This window comes from Stenella coeruleoalba, assembly GCF_951394435.1.
Source record: "Stenella coeruleoalba genome assembly, chromosome: 4".
Classification (NCBI taxonomy): domain Eukaryota; kingdom Metazoa; phylum Chordata; class Mammalia; order Artiodactyla; family Delphinidae; genus Stenella; species Stenella coeruleoalba.
Window position 1 is genome coordinate 49255439 of NC_137149.1, and position 12812 is coordinate 49268250.

General features: G+C 37.1%; 1 protein-coding gene across 25 annotated transcripts in view; it reads left to right on the top strand.

Annotated features, from left to right (window-relative positions):
- Nucleotides 1-12812, top strand: part of LOC307185656 (cytosolic beta-glucosidase-like) — a 488042-nt gene that overhangs the window by 170974 nt on the left and 304256 nt on the right. For 19 of the 25 annotated variants that reach the window (XM_079920052.1, XM_079920037.1, XM_079920032.1 and 16 more), the window contains one exon: nucleotides 11744-11848. The exons of the other annotated variants lie outside the window; for them this stretch is intronic. The gene's annotated coding sequence lies outside the window, so the exon portion shown is untranslated. The remainder of the gene's footprint in view (nucleotides 1-11743; nucleotides 11849-12812) is intronic. 25 annotated transcript variants of the gene reach the window in all.

Consider the following 12812-nt stretch of genomic DNA (forward strand, 5'->3'; position numbering starts at 1 on the left):
AACTAGAGGAGATTGTTTTAAGTTCACTCACCTGATTATTGGTAAAATTCAGTTCCTTTCAGACCGTTGGCCTGAAGGCCTTAGTCCTTCGCTGGCTGTTAGCTGGAGACCTTTCTACTTTCCGTGCCTTTTTATAAAGTAGCTAAGCAATATGGCAGCTGGCTTTCCTTAGAGCAGTTGAATGAGAGAGGGAGAGATAGTATCCAAGTCAGAAGCCAAAGTCTTTTACAACTTAAAAGTGGCATTCCATCAATTTTGCCATATTCTATTCAGGGAAATAGAATAGAAACAAGTCTGTTCAATAGAATAGAATAGAATAGAATAGAAGTGAGTTGCTAAATCTAGCTTATTCTCAAGGGGAGGGGATTATACAAGGACTTAAATACAAGGAGGTAGGGATTTTTGGAAACTACCTTAGAGACTGCTTGCCACAGAGGGCATGATCAAAAATTCTGGAGACAATTTTTTTTACAGCACAGGTCTGTAGACTCTTTTGTAAAAGTCAAGATTGTAAATATTTTAGGTTGGGTGGGCCATATATGATGACTACTGCATATTCTTCTTTTTAGTCTTTAAAAAATTTTAAAAATATTCTTAGCTTGAGGACCATACAAAAATAGGCCACAGGGCAGATTTTTCCTTCCAACCATTGTTTGCTAACACGTGCTCTAGTAGACTGTGAGGTAGATTTCAGGTCAAAATTCTTAAGATTTCCGACGATTAAGGCTAACCAATAACGGAACGTTTGCTCAAAAAATTGGATGAATCACTTATTGAATTGTTTAGGCAGAGTTACAAAATTGTCTCTCACTGGTTTAAGAGTGGTGAGGTTGGGGGGTAAAGCAAGGAAAATGGACCAGTTGAGCCCTTACCAAAGTCAGACATTAGTTTCACAATAAAAAAGCCCCTGGATGAATAAGGTTGGAAATGCTATGTGCTCTATCTGATTTTGAGAGAAATACAAAATTTTAGCTCATCAAAGTCTCTGGGAAGTAAAGAAACTTGTTTGATTCTGTTTCCTTTGAAATTATTTGACCAAGGAATCTCCCACCCCATTTAATTTTAATAACACCTAATACTTTTATTTCATGGAACAAACCTAGATTTGTTCCATAAGATTCAATGACATATATGATCTCTTCCAATTTTTTAAATTTAATGTTTAATTTTTTCTTTATTTTTTATTGAAGTATAGTTGATACACAATATTACGTAAGTTACAGGAATGCAATATAGTGATACACAATCTTTATAGGTTATATTCAATTTATAGTTCTTATAAAATATTGGCTATTATAAATAAACATAGTTTATTTTATACCTAATAGTTTGTACTTCTTGATCCCCAACCCTCACATAGCTCCTCCCCCCTTCCCTCTCCCCACTGGCAACCACTAGCTTGTTCTCTATATCTATGAGTCTGCTTTTTTTTTATATTTACTATTTTGTTGTATTTTTTAGATTCTACACACAAGTGATATCACACAATGTTAGTCTTTATCTGTCTGACTTATGTCACTTAGCATAATATTCTCCAAGTCCATCCATGTTGCTGCAAGTGGCAAAATTTCATTCATTTTTTTTGTAGCTGAGTAGTATTCCATTGAATATATATACCACAGCTTCTTTATCCATTCGTCTGTTGATGGACACTCAGGTTGCTTCCGTATATTCCTCCAACTTTTTTAGTTCATGATTCTATACATTGTAAGATAATATTTGGTTCTCTTAGCTTATAGTTTTATGTATATCTGCTTCCCTAAAAGGTTTAGTTCAATTTAACATTTATCAACTACTTATATCAGGCCAGGCCCTCTTGGCAGGCATGGAAAGGTAAAGGTAATACAGCTCTTGTCCTCAAAAAACACGTTAATTTATTCTAACCTCTGAACTTTACCACAATGCTTTTCACACAGATGGTACTTAGGAGAGGTTTGCTGAATGAATGAAAATTGAAAAACAGTGCCTTTTGAGTCATTTGGGATTATGGACAGATAGAAGAACTCAATAAATGTATATAAAATGAATCAATGAATTCTGGACGAAAAGTAACAATGCGTTCAGTCATCCTGAAGTTGCCATACATCTGCCAAATATGTTCCTGAGCAATCAAACTAAGCTCATCACCATTATAAATTGAGAAGCTTAAACTAAACTTGTACCCCAGAAATTTGGATTCATATTAGAATCTGCCACTTTAAAAATAACCCTTGCAGATTCAGTTGATGTCTTTCCACTAGATGGTTTGATATGACTGTGGCTTTCATCTTTGTATAATAGAGTATTATCTGGTTACAACACATAATTCAATTAACATTATCCTTTAAATTTCTCCATCCTTTGTTGAAATGCTTAAATTTATTCCTCTTTTATCCTTGCCTCTCCTTTTTCAATCTTAGAAACTACTGTCATTAATCTGTATCTTTTGAGGTTATCATTTCACTTTAGCTAAGAACCATTTCATTCTTATCATCCACAGTGCATCATCTGGGCTGTTCTTCTCTATCCTGCGTATTGCCATCAATATTCCATCCTTATATATTTTTAATCTCAGCCAAGAATGTTGCATCATCTTCAATTCTGGTCAGATAAAATAAATGTTCCATTGGATATGTAAACGATCCTCTAAGCCAGATGAATTAGGTGGTTTTGCTTTTAGTGCTGAAAAAAGATCTTTATCTTTAAATCAGACATTAGGGAAACAAACGAAATGTTACTTGCTTGCATATTTTTAAATGCTAATTTTTTTCACTTCCCCATGAAGAAAAAAATGGCATTTGCGACTCAGGATTTGCTCTGGAAAATGAAGTCTTTTCATTTATTTACAAAAAAGGAGGAACAGGGACACTTAGGGAAACTTTTATTCCTCGTCTGTCTCTCCAGCTGTCAGGTTGTAACAGCACTGGCCTCTGTTTACCAGGGCTGGAAGCAAATGGATGCCCCCCAAATTAGCCTGGGAAATCAAATTCCAGAATGTTTTAACTGGAAGGAATCTAAAATGATACCTGGTCCAACTTTCTGTTTTTATAGTTGAGGACACTGGGGCTAAAGGAAATTAAATAAATTATTAAAGGCCACACAGCTCTCAAGACTAGACTGGAGACTAGGTTTTCTGGCTCCCAACTCAGGACTCTTTTCTTCGTGTCAAAAACCAAGCTCTGCACACTGAATAAAACAAAGGAAAAAGATGAGTTTATTGCAAAGCTTCCATCAGCGAGCCAGGAAACTCAAGACGATGGGAGCAATGAGTTCCAAGTTACTCACAGACTAGGGGATTTTTGTGCAGTAAACGTAGAAGTCATTTAGTTTTTGGGTTTTTTTTCAGATTATTGGTTGCCTAGAGGTCTTCTTCCCTATTGGATTAGGGACTCTTGAGTTGGGAGAACAAGGAAGTCTGGAGATAGCATGAACACACATGGCATTTGGGGAGTGGCTGTCTTGCTCTGCTGATTTCTGAGAAGAGTTGTAAGTTCCTGTATGGTTAGGTTAAGGTTCCATTATGCTCCTGCACTGACCATCTCCATTCTGTCTCTGACATAAGTGACTCCACTAATTTGGCTCTACATACTTCATCATATCATGGTACGTTCTCTTCATCAGCTTTGCTGAATATTTAAGTGAAGACTTCATGAGCAAATCAGAGTCGTTAACAACAGATGCTCACTGGGACCCCCAAGTGGAATAGCAAAGCAAAATAGGCCTTAAAATAATATAATAAATGGAATTTTGACTTACAACTAGGTAATCTATGGTGGAGGAAGAAATATGAGCATGGGAGTTATTAGTGGGTGGGTCTCCCTTAGTGTTGAAATGACTAGTTGCATCAAGAGAGAATAAAGTCCACAGAGAGGGAAAGCATACATGAGAGGTGAAATGTTTGGGAGGTTTAGATCCTCTGATGCTCCTCTCCAGAGGCCTAATCTGTATTTCATTTTCATCGCATTTTACAAAGAGATTTAAGATGTTCTGAATGTTTAAAGAAACAAAACAAGTGGTTTGGATGTTGATATATCTGAAGGGTACCTTCCTTTGTTATCTTTAAATTTATTTATTAAAGATTCAAAAGAAACTTCAGACAATTAGTGGGATACAAAACAAAACCTATGATGATCAGCAATAAAAAATCAATAGAAATCATTCTGATATCAAAAGGTAAATTGTAACTAAAAATTCAGATGATAACCAAAGCAGTAACTTCCATTATGATTAGGTGTCCGTCAAATCTACATCCTCTGTTTATGATTTTGGACAATGGACTAGCTCCTGGTATCTTATATTTCAAACTTTGTTTCTTCCTCCAAACCTACATAATTCCAGTTATGGGAGCCTGAGTTCATATTGTGATTTGGCCCCTTTCCCTGCATCTTTATGTCAGGAGGCAGGTTAACTCCAATTCCCGGTGGTAGAAGTTCCTTAAAGCCATCCCTACATCCCTGTGGCTATCAATAACTTAGCTATACATGAAAGTGACTGTGAATACAACTATGTAAACCCATCCTCCTAAACCCAGACAAAGTGTGTCCCAAAGCAACTTTCCCATTTACCAAGAAAAGAAGAGACCCGGGGAGCCAAATGACATGACTTTGCTCACTCGCTCGTCTGTATGCTACTAGGGTTAGAACCCACGTCTCTGGCTCCCAGTCTGGTGGCATTTTCCCTACTTCATTCTTGGATGCCTGGGCTTTCCTGAGCTTCTCACTACACTTCCCCCTGGGAGCTGGGGAAAGGAGGACCTTAGGAATCTCCCCAATTTTCCAAGGGGATGATTGTCAACGTTTCCTAAAAACAAATATTTCATTAGACTCTTCAAATGGAGGATTTTCAATGTATTCCCATAACTTGATGGTACAGTTGCAGAGAAATCCCTCTTTATGGAAACACATTTTTTTACAGTCTGGTCCCTGCCTAGCCCACCAGTGTTCTTTCTGGCCCTTCTCCTAGGTGCACTACAAGTTTTCTTTGTTTAGGAATTTATGCTGTCCTCTGTTTTTTTTTTTTCTGTTTTTCTCCTTGCTTTTATTACTGTGTGTCTCTGTGTGAAATGCCCTTCTGATTTTTTTTCCTGTCTGGCTAATTATTTCTAGGTTCAGCTTGGGATATAGAGGAAAAAGTCATGTATCTCTCAACCAATTTTTCAGTTTCCACCAGTCCCTGAAACAAATTGTATGCAGCGCCATGTACCTAAAAATTACCTTCAAATACGGCAAATGGTTGCATTAAAATATCACCACTTAGCCCTAAGTGGGGACTATACAAATATTTCACAGACAATGTCTGTAGTTAGTAGGCAATACAGTGCAAGCCAGCTCTTGTTTTTAAATATTATGCCCAGAAGAGATGAAATTTTATAAACAGATGGATTCTTTTTGCTTGATTCACTAACGTTTTACAATTAACTAATTAACAGGTTTATTGCCAAAATTAGCAACAAAAAGTGTTCAGGAGCTTTGACCAAAGCAGTACTTTGCAATTATATAGATACCAAGACAATCTGCATGATAGTTTGAGGCTAAATGTTGCTCAAATCAGGATTTCACCTGCTGTTTTCAAATAAAAGTTGACAAATACAAAAATGAACCCTGCAGATTTCCACACTCCTTTCATATACACCAGTCTCTGCCTTAATTAATAATAATTACAGGTAACACAAACTATAGTTGTAAGGCCTAAATGTACCCAGATTGCTTTCAAGTGTGCAAAACTGCTTAACAAACACAGTTCTGCAGAACGATTAGAAACCTTTTTTACGCGACGTCCATCTGCTCTCCTCTAGCTGGCAGGACCTTATTTGACCTATTCAACTTTATCTCCTACTGTTCCTCAACCACCAGCTGGGTCAGTCTCCTGTCCTGTGAGTCATCACTGCACTGCTCCTCAGATTCTACCCCTCATCCCTCTCCAGCACATCTCAAGTTTCAGCTATGTTTAAATCCTTGTGTTTCCTTGAATATGCCACACTCCGTATTTTGCTTTGGCGTGAGCTAGTTTTCTGCCTTGCCTACCTTCTGGGCTCCTTTGTGATTTAGTTTGGGCATCACCTCTTTTGGGATGTATTCCCTGATCAACTCCCTATTTCTGACTCCAGAAGAGGGAATTAGATTTAGGAGGGGAAGGAGGGCCAGTTATGTTCTCTTTTCTTGGTGTCCCTTCACTGAACTGTAAGCAATCTGCAGTAAGGGAATACATTTTTGATTTTAAAAATAATTTTAGGTTCAATAAATATCTATGGAAGAAGGAAAGAAAGAAAAGAAGAAAGAGAGAGGGAGGGAGGGCAGAAGAAAGGGCAGGAGGAAGGGAAGTTAGGAAGGAAGGAAGGAAGGAAGGAAGGAAAAAGACAATGCCATGTTTTTGCTTATTCCTAGGCACTGTTTTCAGAGTATTCCCTCTGTCTGGAATTTCTCAGTTTATCTCTCATAATCCCCATGGAAGTTTCTGTTTGTATCATACCACTCATTCTTACATTTTTATAAGCCTTGTTTTATACCTTTATTTTTTCTGGCATGAAAAAAATCTGCTTCATCTATTAGGTTATAAGCTTCTTAATGGTGGCAGAAATGGAACCTCAGTGTTCAAAGGAACATAGTGGAATATGACCTATTCTAAGTCCTTTCCCATTGTGAGAATCCCATTGGTCATAGTTCTGGTACTTCTGAAAATTCCCCTGAAGCTTTTCTGGTGCCTAGCCCTTGATAAACACTCTCTGTGCATGATTGATCAATGAAACATTCTTTGTGCTTAATAAGATTAAATACTGCTCTTATTATTTTATTGATTTATTAAATTAATTGCTTTTATATTTATACCCTGCCATGTTCCCCAAAACACATGTGATTGGATAAGAATCAGTTATGATCTCTTAACCTTATGGTGTGACTTGAGCAGTGAGTTAAAGTACAGCATATGTGCCTTTATGGCCTGATTTTCTAGGCTCAGTTCAGCTGACACTTCCTCCTAGAAGCCTTCCCTGACTTCTCCACCATGAGGTAGGTAGTCCTCCTGTGTACTTCCAAAGCACCACTGTGTATAAATTCATCACAGCACTTAGCCTTTGCTATTATCTGTCTCCTGATTTTATCTGCCTCCCTCACTAGGTGTCCACCACCTGGAAGGCAGTGACAGCATCTTCTTTATCTTTGTGTGGCCACTAACACAGGGCCTAAGACATGGCATTCCTCTCCCAATCCAGCAACTGTTATGCTACAGGAGATCTCCTCTTTATAGAAACAAGCCTGCATACATACTCCCCTACAGAAAAACCTCTGAGGACTCATTTTCTGTAGGAGCAACTACAAGCTCTTTAGTTTGGAATAGATGTCTTTTATTATATGGCCCATTCTACCTCCCAGTCTCATCTCTATCCTCATCCTCTGAACTTTTCAGGGCTTACGTGTCCATTTACCCCTGCATTACCTTACATTTTAAATGGAAATAAACAATCTTTCTTTCCATTGATCTCTTCCAACTGAATATTTCTCTTCTTGGAAATGCCCTGTCCTTCCTTAAAGATTCAGCTCAAACATCACCAACTCCTTGGTATTCTGAAAGCACTTTGACCCAACATACCACATAGCCATCATTTAAATAACATTTCAATAAGCACCTACTAAGAGAGAACAGGAAACCAGGGACTCACTACGTGAGCATGGAGTCTCTTGACTTGTTTGCTTCACTCACCTGACTAGGCAGGAATCCTGATTGTTTTGTCTTTGTACTTCTAACAAAACAGTGTTTGGCTAATGATGACAGTTTGGATGAATTCACTTTTGGGCATTTCTTGGTTGTTGATTCATTATCTCCCTAAAGTCAATATTGTGTTTTAACAACTAGTCATGCTACAGATCATTTATGAAAATGTAAATGACTATAGGTAGAACTTCCATGAATGATTTTTTTTTTCAGAGCACTACATTCGAAAACTCTCTGTATTTATTCTAGAAACTGAAGACATCTTAATGCTACCATCTCTCTAATCTGTTCATTTGGAATTCCATTCTTTCACTTTTGTGCATTCCTGTAGTTAATTTTTGCCTTAATGTTGTCTTTGACATTGTATTAGATATAATGCTTTAATTTTTTAGTACAATGTATGGAGAATTAGGTATACAACTTCTCTACTGATAATGGTAATACTGATAACAGCAGTTTTAGTGTTCAAACTCCTTGCATATTTTATTAAAATGTATACTACTATTTCATCCCAGTTTCTTCAGGGAGCTGAGCAGACACTATTCAAGCAACTTTATAAGAAACACAAACCTTATAAACTATCATCGTTTTTTGTTGAACAGTAACCTATTGCTGTGCTTTTCATGGAGGAGGAAATGCACTATAGAAAGATACAGCCCATTAAGAAGTGCAATTCAGTAGGCACACAATATGCAGTTAACGCATACAGAGTCCTACTGAAACAAGCATCACAGTCAGTTAAATCCACATCCAAGATCCAGAGCAGTCTCCAAGAAACCAAACCAAGAGCACTGAGTTCTACTAGGTTTTCTCTCCTCCTCTCTCCTCCCCTGGGAGAGCACATTTAAATAGTTGTATTTACCCAGAGTGAAATCACTCTTATCTGATCTCTACTTAATCAAATTGCTGGATTAATGCTTTTCTGGATTGATTTATTGCTTTAATTGACACTCTCCGTTCCTTCTCTAAAATATATGTGCTGACAATTCATACCGACTAACACTCCTGGCACTTTGAATACTCAGTTAGCAGTCCACGTTTTTTTTAAGTATATTTTTTTGATGAAATATATCACACATGCAAAAGAGTATTTAAAACATTTATGATTCCTTTAAAAGAGAATAATAAGGTAAATACCTGAGTGCCCACCCTCTAGCTTAAAAATAGAAACGTTTATGCCCCTCCCTCATGGCACCCTCTCACTGTTCTCCCCCCTCCTGAACTCTCCACATGGTAAGCACTGCCTTGAATTTTCTCTAAATTACTCTCTAAATTTCCTTGATGATTTTATATGTACACATGAAAATACATTCTTATTTTTATCTATCTGTAAGTAAAATAATATGATGTGTCTATGTCTATATCTGTCTTCTGTGGCATACTTATTTGGCTAAGTCTTATTTTCTTTTATTTTTTCCCTTTATATGGTTGATGTTATGTGCTCAGTGTATTATTTTTTGTTACTCAGACACTTTTAACAGGTTTATTTAACCACCACCACCAATCACCACCACTTCATTGTCCTACGAGATATTCAAGGACCTTAAATACTTTAACCTTGATCACCCCTCTTTCCAATTTAAGTCTTAATATTATGTATTTTAATTCTCCTTTATTTTCCACAACAACTAAAATTTCTTATAGTTATTTTGAACAGTCAATGTTGATTTAAATTCACCCACACTTCCTATTTTTTTCTTATCATTCTATCTCAGATACTCTGTGATTGTTTTCCTTCCGTTTAAAGTCATCCCATAGACTTTACTCTAGGGAGAAGCTGGGTTGAGCTTCTCATATATTATCTGTCTAAATATGTCTTTACCCTTTTTCTTGAACAATAGTTAAACTTTTTTCTCATAACATCGAGAGTATTATTCCATTACTATCTGGCTTTCATTGTTGTTATTGAAAAGTCATAAATTGGTCTAATATCCATTTCTTTGTGGGCAATTTGTCTTTTAAGATCTTCTCTTTTTTGGTGATCTTCAGTATTATGATGATGATTAAGGTGTCTATTTCTTTTAATTTAATCTTCTTGGGATTTATTGTAATACCTAGACCTGAATATTGGTGTCTTTAAATAGTTCTGGAAAATTCTCAACAATTTTTGAACATTACCTTTTCTGTATTCTCTATTATCTCTGTGGCAGAGGCAAAGCTTTGAACATTCAGGCATAGAATAATATTAGCTTGTCTAGCTGTCTTTCAGTTAGAGTTGAAAGAGATGGAGTTATGGCCAGTGGAATGTGGGTGGAAGGGATGCTGGTTCCACTCAAGTTTGGCAGATATACAAGTGGTGCATCTGGTTATCATTTTGTGCGACCAGAGGAGGGACAACCTCAGGATAAAATACATATGGATTCATGGGAAGATGTGAATGTCCTGAACAGGTGATCAGACATCTGAAAGGAGAAAAAATAGAAGTCTCGTGACAAGGTGATCTGGCATAGAGGCATGTAGGTGAATACACAGGAATAGATGCTAAGTGTGAAAATCTTTATAAGACGTAAATGTCCATAAGAGAGCATCTTCCATGAAAGAGGTACTGACTTGGCTGTGTCATTGGCCACCATCTGTCCTTGGCCACCCATTGCTGGTGTGATGGGCACGTGAATGAGATATCCATGGTGACAGAGATGGAGGCCATGAATGGCCTCAACAACATGGGCTTACACTCATCAAGGCTGATAGTGCTGTTGCCACTGCTGAATGATCAATTGATTGATAATAGATATCAATGATGAGACCCTGATACAGCACCACTCTTTGAATAAACCAATAGCCAAGTGATGGCAAGTTGACTGCATTGGGTTCCTTCTACCATTGAAGGTCTAGTGATTGAGTCTCACAGGAATAAATACATATTCCATGTATGTGTTCTCTTTTTCCTGCCTTCAGGGGCTCAACAAAATAGATAGCTAGTGGGAAGCAGCCGCATAGCACAGGGAGATCAGCTCGGTACTTTGTGACCACCTAGAGGGGTGGGATGGGGTGGATGGGAGGGAGGTTCAAGAGGGAGAGGATATATGTATACATATAGCTGATTCACTTTGTTGTACAGCAGAAACTAACACAACATTGTAAGGCAATTATAATCCAATAAAGATGAAAAAAAAAACCTATCAACAGATAAAATGATCCAGGATGACATCACATTATAGGTTTGGCCACTTCACTCATTCTTCCAAATAGCCTTAAAATATCTGCCATTAAATTGAGAGAGAGAGGTATGTGGGACAAAGAAACAAAGAAATAAATCATATCTGAAAATGATCTCTCAGGGTACTTCTGATATCATTATGGGCATGTGTAACTGACTGAAAGCAGATAGATCAGAAACTTAATTTTTTAGAAAACCTGTATTGACAAAGAAACTATTAGCCTGGATTTTTAAAAAGCATATGACTTTTACAATTTAAACCAACTTTTGGGTTCCAACTTTTCATAAACAGAAAATCAGTTGTGAAATCTGTGCAGACCACAAGAGTGATTGACTCCCAAAGCCCACTTTAGATGTGGCAAATGATAGTAAGTAAAAAGGAATAATTTACAGCGTGACACCACAGGGCATAAGACCAATGGAAAAAGATTTTAAAATAGGAAAATTAGGGCTTAATCAAGGAAAATCTCCTTTGAATAAGGAGCATGCACTATGCCTGCCCAGTGGATTTTAGTGAAATATTATATTATCTTATGTTATATTATATCTTTCATTAATTTCCTTTCAGAATGGAAATATTTATTGCAATTTTTTTCCCTTTCATCATTGTTGATTTGATAGGATGGAGCATAATGATGACTTTTTAATTCACAGATCTCATGAAAAGAGAGCCCATGTTTGAAGAGACTAATATGATTATTAAAATCTTTGGATTTTGAGCTGAGAGCGGTAACTAGATGGGACTTTGGGTTGGGATTGAGTGTGTTCTATGTGTGGGTGGAAGAATGGAATGGTTTCATGACTGAAGGGCAAACAGAGGCGGAGCTAATGCTATGCAGTCACCTTATCATTTTTGATTATTCTTTGACCCTCCAGCTTTCTCTTCTCCTTTGGCAGAAACTGTGGGGACCACTCATTGAGATGGAAGATCCACAGTATCTCTGGGGCTCTTCAGGGGAGAATATTTCCCTGAACAGTTGACTGATTCATACTGGACTTTAAGTGAGTGAGAAATACACTAGTTTTGTTAAGCCACTAAAACTTGGGGCTTACTTTGTTGCTATGTCATAGACTAGCCTATTTTGACTAATACCTTCTCTTTCTGGACCACCAATTAGGCTTATCCTGGACATTTTCCCTCTATTCTTTATGACTCTTACCCCCTTCTTTGTTTCCAATCAGTTTTCTCTCTGGGATGCATTCTAGATAATTTATTTGGGTCTTTCAGCTCATTAGCACTCTTGTCTGTTGTCTCCAATTTGCTGTTTAATTTACCCATTCTATGTTTAATTCTAATTAATTCATTTTTCATGTCTAGGAGTGTAATTTAGGTCTTTCCAAATCTATTTAGTTGCTCTTTAGAGTCTCTTTCCTCTGTTTTACTTTCAAGCTTCTCTTTTATTTCTTTAAACATATTGAATTTGTATATTTTATACTCTGCATCTGATATTGCAGTTACTGAGGACTTTCAGTTCTGATTTGCCATCTCATTGTTTCTTCTGGCTATCACTTTTGTGTTTTGTGATTTTTGGCTGTGGTCTGCTCATTTTCCTTGGCACTTTATGACAGTTTATTGAGGCCAAGCCTGTAGTTGGATTCCTCCAAACTACATTTGTGTTTGTTTAGGATATTTGGTAGCATTACTAACACAGGATCACTCTACTTGTTTGGAATTTTTTAAATTATTATTCAGATGGTAGCATGGATTTGGATTGTAAACTTCTATAATGTTTGCCTATTGGTAACAAATTCTCAAATGAGATTTTTTCTCTCTCGACTCATCATAGAATCAATAAATGCAATGAACTGATAAATGCAATTTTCCTTGTGTCTCTTTTTACCTTGAATAAGCAGTCCTTGGAAGCTGAGCCTAGTGGAGTTTGTCTTCACAGGTCCCATCCTTGGGCAAATCCTAGATTTTCACTCCAGTCCCCTTACCTTTTACAGCATCAAAGCAGAGCTCAGG